The sequence below is a fragment of the Lactuca serriola genome, chromosome 5 (assembly GCF_051521515.1).
Source record: "Lactuca serriola cultivar US96UC23 chromosome 5, Lser_US96UC23_V15, whole genome shotgun sequence".
Taxonomy (NCBI): Eukaryota; Viridiplantae; Streptophyta; class Magnoliopsida; order Asterales; family Asteraceae; genus Lactuca; species Lactuca serriola.
Genome location: NC_136412.1, coordinates 342,239,020 through 342,248,918, shown reverse-complemented (window position 1 = coordinate 342,248,918; position 9,899 = coordinate 342,239,020).

Below are 9,899 nucleotides of genomic sequence, written 5' to 3'. Positions count from 1 at the left end.
ACAACGCTTCAGACCAATCACAAGAAGCCAGCAGCCCCTTCGCACATGCTACCCTCGTGCGAGCCACCCCCTGTGAGACCTCTCAGCCGTCGGATCAGGAGCCTCTCAGCCGTTGGATCAGGACTTCGGACCCTATAAATAGAAGGGTACCTGCGAAGGCTCTCGGTTACTTTTGGAGTTTTGCCATATTTAGCCCTTTTCTTCATATTTTCATCTTAAAATCCCCCAAAGCCCCGGTATCGATTATAAGCCCCGGAATACGCCACAAAGTGCCCGAGAAGCCCGAACAATTTATCTTTTCGGTTTCGAAGCCCGACTTTTGCAAAGTCCGGTTTCTCAATAAAACTCTCGGTTTTATTAGAAACGATCGTTTTAGGAAACGAATTGCTGCCCGATTACCACCTAATCATGTGAGTGTATAGTCACTTTCATTTTACACATAGATATGAAGTATTTACCTTATAATACATGCTATGTGTAAATATATTAATTGTTTATTTGAGGTGACTGTCGAGTTGATGTTTTATACAAGTTTTAAAGTGTATAAGTATTTTTTTCTACAAATATGTTGGGTAGAACATGGGTAGATAGTGATGTGTGATAAAATAAAATTGATGAGGGGCCTCGATGTGTTTTGAGATTTAGTCATCTAGCGGAGTTTGGATGACGACCACAGACTTTCTAGACAGTCTAGTGGGAAACATTAGCAGGTCCGCAACCTGTAGGTGTTAATGAACTGAGAGTGTTCATTCGCTGTACTTCATCCCCCTCATGATTTGCTTTAGGACATGTATGGCTGAGGAAACCCCTTAGCAGTAGTGTTCATCCCAATGATATTCTTAGGCTAGGTCCCTTGTGATAAGTGTTTAGGGACGTAAAGTGAGGATAACGGGAACGGGTAATCAGGGTTATTGTTGATTGATGAACTTAGTAAGTTTATTATTATTATGGGTTGAAAACCCTATATGCTCACCAGGCTCCCAAGCCTAACCCACTTAGCTTTTTTTGTTACAGGTAGTGGACCCTGAGCATAGTCGGAGGACGATGAGAGATTTTTGGATTATAGGCCAGTAGTTGTAAATAACTGTTGAAAGGCTTATAATGTCTTGTTTATGCTTTTGATCTGTATCGGAACATGACATCCCGAGGTTCATATATATATATATATATATATATATATACATATATATATATATATATATATATATATATAGGGTTTTGATAAACTTTTATCATATGTTGTTTGGGGACCAATTCCGCAACATCTTTTAAAAAGATTTCTCTGATTTTATTTTAAAAAGTATAAATTAAATCGGTCTTTTTTGGCCGAAAAATTAGGGGATGTCACAAGTATGAAGAAGGTGTTGGGTTTTCTATGCATCAAATACACTCTAAAACTAGGCAGTGGAAAAATCGAAACAACGATATACCTAAGTGTACATGCATCATATGGATCTATGGCTTCATGCTAATTACATCAACCCTAGAAAACTAAAACATAAGTAAGAAAACATACCTCTTATGTAGCCCTTGATCTCCATGCTTGAGATCTTGAACCTCCATGAAGTTGCTTGGATGAAAGGATCCAAACCAGAATCCCTCTAATGGTATCACACCCAATGACACCAAAGAGTGGAATAAAAATAACTAGGAGAAGGGTCAATTTCACAGACCCAATGGGGATAGAAATCATCCCTAAGAGGGGGAGGAAGAAGGGTTGGCGAATACTTCAAGCCAAGGTGCAAGGAGGAATGAAATCCCTAAGGCCCTATTTATAGCCTTGGATGCCTCCTTAGGTTTAGTACTCCTTCCCATGTGGGATGGGAGCATAACCACGAAATTTCACTCCTTTCCCATGTGGGATGGAGTGATTTTCATCCAACCCTAATTTCATAAGGGTTCCTGAACATTCCTGATTAACCAACTATCGGTTAATGAACATTCAACCCTTCAATTAATTAAACTGATAATTAATTCCCAAAATATATTTCCAATTAGTTTCTAATTAATTATCAACCATAATAATTAATAAACTAATTTCTCCTTTATTTATTCTACTCAATTTGGGTCTTGAGGGAAACCCAAAAGGACCATGCTATTATTAGAAATATTACTGAATTTGGGTCTTGATGCAACCCAAATGGATCATGCTACTCTTGGATCAAGTACACACTAATTATAGTTAGGGGCTTAAACACTTAATCCAACAATAACATTATCGATCACTAATTCATAATTTGCATACTATCGAAAGCAATAATAGGAATTAATATTGATTCCTCCTTAAGGACAATGTTTTAACCTTGTTTCTCCCCCAAACTCAACATTCTCAAAGAATGTTGCTCTATCCAAAAAAATGCAAGGTCAATATCCATGCAATTGAGAACTAACATAATGCCTTCTTTATATTCCTTAAAGTTAATCTTATTGAGTACATGAATCATAAATGGGATCAATGTTAGCAGATATAATATCATAATTCAAACATAAGAAAATCTATTTTATGCTCATTAATCCATAAATCGTAATCAATAAATTTAATTTATGACATATTTACAAGGTATCGACACAACATTAATATCAAGTCTTTGGCAGTAATACTAACTTGCAAGAGATAACTTTGTTTTAGAGATAAACATTGACAATAAATCATGTCAATTAACAAGCCTCTCTTTAGATTGACTTATTAATCACATGGAACCAAAAAAAATCACCACATATATGTTTATTCGGCCAAATATTAGTCTACCTTTGGGTCGGCTAATACCCACATTAATAAACACATAAACTATATATTTTGATAATAAGAATTGACAATATATCATGTCAATTAACAAGCCCCTCTTTCGAGTGACTTATTAATGACATGTAACCTAAAAATTGTCGCATATTTATCACCAAACATGTATTTATCCAGCCAAATATTAACCTACCTTTGGGTCAATTAATATCTGCATTAATAAACACAAACTATAAAATTTAAGTTCTCTGTAAATTAATTTTCATAAAAATGATCACTTTGATGATATATTGTGTCAATTAATTTACTATGAAAATAAATAAACGTGTCATAATTGTAGTTTATTGACAATTAACCTGAAATATTTTGAATGTGTCTACCTTTAGGTCGAACACGGTGCACATAAACAATATCATATAAAACTTTAAGTATTTATAACCAAATTGATTAAAATAATAGATATCACTTTGGTAACAATATTATATTAATCACTAACCAGACATGATATTTATAAAACAAAATATTATTTATTAGGTTTTAGATAAGAAATTGCAACGATAGCAGAAAATCAACATTATCAAAATATGAAGATTTGTTGCAACGAATATATCGTGGGAATTTAAAACATCTCAAAAGCACTATAAAATGTTTGAACTTAAATGAAATGTAGTACATCGATAATATAAAATATAAAACAAGTGTGATATGCTAAATACCGATTTTGTTATTTGACCATTTAGAATTTATTTTATAAAAACCAAAATTTGATTTAATCTCTTGTTTCAAATTAAAGTCATGTGTAATATGACAAATACACATAAGTGGCTATATGATCCGGAAAAACCCAAAATAAATGTCAAATCCAAAGAGACTTGTAGGAATTGAAATTGAGTGCTTGAAGAAAGAAGATTTGAAAAATCAACTCGATTGTTCGTAAAATCAATCTGATCATTGGCATCATCATTATCACCGTGAGGAGGATCATCCGAAACCTTTGTGGTCACGTTGAGACAACTTGTAGCTTAAAATGTCATTAACCAAATGAGTTGTATCATCTTTCACACAAATATATTGCAACATAAAACGCAGAACATATAAACTTTTAATATCCAATACGACAACAATAACTAATTCATGCATGACTTCAGGTCCCAAAAATAAAATAAATATACATGTGAACACTGCCTCAGAATATATCAGATTTGAAGAAACAAAAAGGTTTACGAAATTACACCACAAACATTACATGAATGTGTCATTTTTATACATGTAGAACTGCCAATGGGATTGACAACCCACATAAAGCAAACTGATTTCATTATGAAAAATAAATGAAAACAAAATTTGCTAATGCCATAAAAACATATATGGCTAATCTCACATACCTTTCCTATAGTTTCGTATCTTTACTTACAACAAGAAATTTTAAAAAAAAATTAAAAAAAAAAAAACTTATCAATATTTTATTAGAAGGAAAATGGCACACATAGTTTGATAGTTACATCAAATATCAGTGTTCTAAAAGGCGCGCCATGACGTGAGGAGTGACTTCGCTATTACAAAAAGCTTCATAATGTTGCTGTTAGGCGTGGCGCGTGGCAAGACGTGATATGGTGTGTTATGGCGCGTTATGGCGTGTTATGACGCGTGTTTTTTCGTTTGAGACACAATTTTTTGCTCTTTGTTATTTCTTTTCAAATCGGAGATACAAGTATTGTGGTTTTTGTTAACTTTTTGTTATTAGTTATTGATCTAACACTTCTAAAAAGTAGTTATATTTAATATAAATTTATATTTATATGGTAATATAATTTTAAATTAATACAAAATCGCCGCCTTACATCACGCCTTAAAAAACGCCGTGGCTCGCCATGGCTCGTTAAGCTTGAGGCTTGGCCTTGCCGCCACGCTACGCCTCACGCCATTTAGAACCTTGTCAAATATGCATCACATATACAAATTGTCTACCGTACTGGAATTTTTAAAAAATAAAGCAACATGCGGATTTATACTTGACAGCTCAAACAAAAAGCTGCTAAATAGTACAAGCAAATTGAAGATTTTAAGTAAAATAATGATTCAACCGTACAAGCAAAAGCTCATATACATATGATTGCTTTGAGTTTTCAAGCATGACATTAACCAAAATTGCCTTTTTAGAGTCTTTCAGTTTGACAGGTCAAGAAACAAACAGGTAGGGTATATATTTGTATATTTTAAATGTTGGATTAGTGTCTAAGTCCATAACTATTTTGGTATGTACTTGACCCGATGGTGCATGATCCTTTTGGGTTGCCTTCACCAAAGCAACTTGATAGGATGAATTATGGAGAGAAAGGATTAATTATGATTTATTAATATATTATGAGAATAATATATTAAAGGAGAAATCATATTGTTTAATTAATATTAGTCAAGAATTAATTGATAATTAATTTTGTGGCTAAAAGAGATTAATTAAACTTAAGGGACTGGAACTGTAATTATAAGATAATTGCATTTGAGCTATGGATTACCTTGGAATAATAGGTTGGACGAATTCTATGGGGAAACCCATTAGAAATCGTCCAATGGATATTCTAAAAGGGTCCATGGGCTGCTTAGGGCTTAAGCAGCCAAATTAGGGTTTCCTAGTTGAAAACCCTAATAGCCTACATGTATATATAGTACCCTTATGCCCCAAAAACGTGGCTAAGAGTTCATCTAGGGTTTTGGACGTTCTTGGGCAGCCTCCTCTCTCCTTATTCTTCATCCTCTTGCTTTTGGTGTTTGTGAACAATTAGAGGAGTGACACTCGTGACTCTAAGCTTTCTAAAGTCATTACAAGGAGGATTTGAGATTGTTATTACTACATAACAATCAAGGTAAGATCTAAAAACCCTTTCACATGTTAATATGATTAATTGTATGCTAGAACTAGGGTTTAAAGTTTTGGATGAATTGCATGTACAATAGAGAAACCTAGATCCAAACATTAGGGTTCGCATGAGCACATAGGATGTTCTTATGGCTAAAACCCATCATTAAATTCACAAGTAATAATTCATATTAAACCATAGAGGTTGAATAATGAAAACCCTACTAAAATGTAATCTCATTATTCTATCTCTCCTGATCCATGAATTAGAAACATTATCAAAACCAAGAAAAGAGTCATATTAACTAAATAAGGAACAAACAAGTATGTAAAATTCACAAACTAAATTATGAGATCTAAAACTAACTAAAAATATTTTTGAGATCTTAAATCAATAAAAAAAAGTTTCTACTAACAGATTCGAGTAGGCTCTGATACCAATTGTTGGTTATTTTGATAACCAAAACATAAACGCGGAAGCATAAATTTTGAATCTTTAATCTCGAATCTGATTAAAAGAAAACTTAAACATGAAAGAATGATTACATACCTGATTTCATTATGATCTTCGCATCTGAATAACTAGGGTTGGGTTTTTCAGTTGATCGCAAGAGCTCTCTCTAAAATCCTTCAGCAAACCCTAAACGAATTTGCATGTGTATTTCGTGTGTGTTGATTTTCTCCTCTTCACATGTATTTATAGATGTATATAAACACTAATGTGAGAGATGGAAAGGATCTTGAGGATCTTGAGTCAAATCGGGAACTCAACCCACAAGGTAAGTAAATATTCTATAAATTGGTCCATCAACAATTTATATTATTACCATAATAACTGGATTTAATGATAACATTATATATATATATATATATATATATATATATATATATATATATATATATAATGTGCTCCCATAATTATCTAACATATAATACTAGAATTGGTAAAATTTTCAAACTAGGATGTCTTATAGGAAGAAAACTTTTGAACGTATAATGTTATAACTAGTAACCAAAATCAAACAATAATATATTTTTTTCAAAGTATAATGTCTTAAGACGCTAGATATTAAAAGTTCAATGTCTTAATATGTTAGATGTTGAAATTATAACGCTATAACTAAAAGTATAATGCTAAAACTTTTTCAAAGTATAATTACTTAATAAAAAAATTAAGTATAATGCTATAACCAGCAATCAAAATAAACAATTTTAAAATTGCAAAATACAATGTCTTATAGGTTTGATTGTTAATGTATAATGTTATAATGGAAAATAAATTGTTATTATTGTTTATATTTTCATAACTTTATAAGAAAATAATTAAAGCTACAATGTCTTGATAGGTTATATATCGATAGTATAATGCTATAATCAAACATGTTGGATTTTAATGCCTAAACATGTTATATTTTTAAAGTGTAATGTTATATATAGTTACCTTTTCTAAAGTATAATGTTATATAGCTAGATTTCTAAAATATAAATAGATACATCTTTTACTTGTTTTTCAAATTTTCAGTATGACAGTAAATTGGAATAATGTTATATATAGTTACCTTTTACTAGTATATGTCTAAACAGAAGAATATATAAACATATAATATCCTAATTAAAAAATATTAGAAGTAAAAACCAACTTAAAATTTTCTAAACATAACAACAAAAAGTAATTATAATTACAATATCTTAATAGGAAAAAGTGAAAGTATAATTCAACTATTGGTAATCAAAACTAAATTCTAGATTTTCAAAATACAAATGTCTAAATAGGACAAAAACAAAAGTACAACATTTTAAATTTTAATAGGTTGGACTTTGAAAGGAAAAATATTAAAACGGAAAGAATAACAGTGTAATAATTTGTAAGAATTTAATTTTAAATTTTTTAAATAGAAAAAAAACTTTAAACTACATTGTCTTAATCTAAAAAATAAAATGTATAATGAAAAATTTTGTAACATATCAAAAAGTTTTTTATTTTAATAGTAAAATATCTTAAAAAGGGAAAAATACTAGAATATCTTAATATCCTAATAGGTTAAATTTTAAAAGTGTAATGTTATAATTGGTTAGATTTTCAAAACACATTGTCTCAATGGGAAAAAATTAATGTAGAATATCTTAATAGGTTAAAAATTCTAAAGTTTAATACATTAAATGAAGTATAAGTGTATAACACCACAATTGGTTAGATTTTGGAAGTACAAAAACAAGTTAACAATATAATTTGTTGACGGGAGAAAAGGTAACATAAAACAAACAGGTTTAGTGTTTCAAGGTACAACGTTTTGATCATCTAAAAAAATTACAATTTTGTAATAGTTTAATGGTATAAGGCTATAACTAAAGTAAAATACTAGAAATTGTTCTATTTTAAAGTACAATATCTTAATATGTTGGAGATTAAAAGTACAATGCCTCGCTTACATTTAATGTTAATTACCTTATATGTAAACTTTGTGAGTGTGCATATTATCTTAGCTATGACTTAAGGGTTTCTTGCAATGTTAGGAAGCCATAATTTCTTTGTTTGGATACTCTCTCACGATGACTATGTGAGACACTTCTCATTTTATCAATTTATGACTTTTGAGGTTGAAATATGGGATTAACTTAGAAAAGGGTTAGAAGCACATTGTATTGTATCTACATACACTTTTTATGACTATAATGTTATTTTGGTTAGGACTAAAATAATGATATTTTTATTACAACTAAAATGATGATATTTCGATATGACTAAATGATGATTTATGATTTATACTTTTATTTGAGAATGACTTATGGTTTATTAATGACACGTGATTAAAGATTTCCAAGAGTTAAAGACTTTCCTACTCATAAATTATTAAAGACTCAACTTTTATTAAAAGTTTTACAAATGATTTTGGGGATTTCTCATTGGTGAAAGGATAATATCAATTTCTTTGACACGTATTCAAGTGATAGTAGCAAATGAAGACTTGGAGGACAACTTGGATTTTAGGACACATTGTTGTGTGGTTACTTAAATTATTGTTTTTATGTTTTGATTGGCTAACTCTCCTCTAAAGTACTTCTAAAATGGGTACTTGTTAGGTGCATTTCATGCACCCATTTTGTAGCTTTATTCCATAAAAGTGTATTGCATTTATGTTTAAACTCATGCATTTTGCATGTTTTACGGGATTTTTCATGAGGCAATTTCATTCACACATTTTTGTAATATTTCAGGGACTTTTGGAGGTAGGATATTGTTGGAGGAGGTAAATAAGAGTTGCGGACAAAATTTTGGGACTTGCGAAGCACCGAGGAGCAAGATATCAAAGAAACGAAGATTTGGGCTTTACAGACGTTTACACGGCTGTGTAAATGGAAGCCTTGCATTTACATGCCCGTGTAAATGTAGATTTCTGCACAGTGTATTTTTGCATCTACGCGGGCACGTAAACGACAGTGTTAATTTACGCGGGCCGTGTAAACGTAAATGCGAGTTTTAAAGCAGTTTTTCACCATTCTTAAAGAGAGGGGGGGGGGGGGGAACCGATTTTTTTCTTTAGGGGTCGACTTTTTGAGTAGAGAAGGCGATTTTCTTAATGATTTTGGAGTTAATTAACACTTGGGAACATTTGATTTCACTTTGTAAGAACTTTAATTTCATTTTCTAGATTTGTGATCTTGTTCTAGTCATGAGTGGCTAGAACCCTAGTTTCTCCAACTTCATGTCTTGACTTTTTAGTTGTGATTTCAATCATGTGATTTGATATTTGCTTCTAATTCCTACCTAGTGAATTTGATTTTGTTTCAATTGAATGTTTGGTTCTAATTGTGATTCTTGTTGGCCATTTGAATTAGGGTTAGGTCATTCAAGTTATCTAATTGCAAAATCCGTAATTGTTTTGTGAATTGGACTAAGTAACAAACACTAAATTGATTTCTATTGAATGAATTTAGTGTAAATCTTATTCACATACTCTTACACTCCCGATCTTGTGATTAGTATTGGGTGTTGTTGGGAACATTCACATAATTCTTATTGCAACCTTTTGATTTCTATCTAAGAGCTTGTTTAGACTTAAATTTGAAGGTTAGGTTATTTTCAAAGAGTTTGTTTTGAATCTGACAACTTGGTGAATGGGAAGTGTTAGAACTTGTTAACACTTTCAAGTACCAACTTAGGTGGAATTGAGTAGATATCATTTCATCCTTGGAATCACATTACTAGATTGTCTTGCATATAGTTGGAGTTCTCACAAATCGTGAATTTGTTTCATTTAATTGATCATTTACTTATTTCTTTATCCTATTGTTTAAATCATT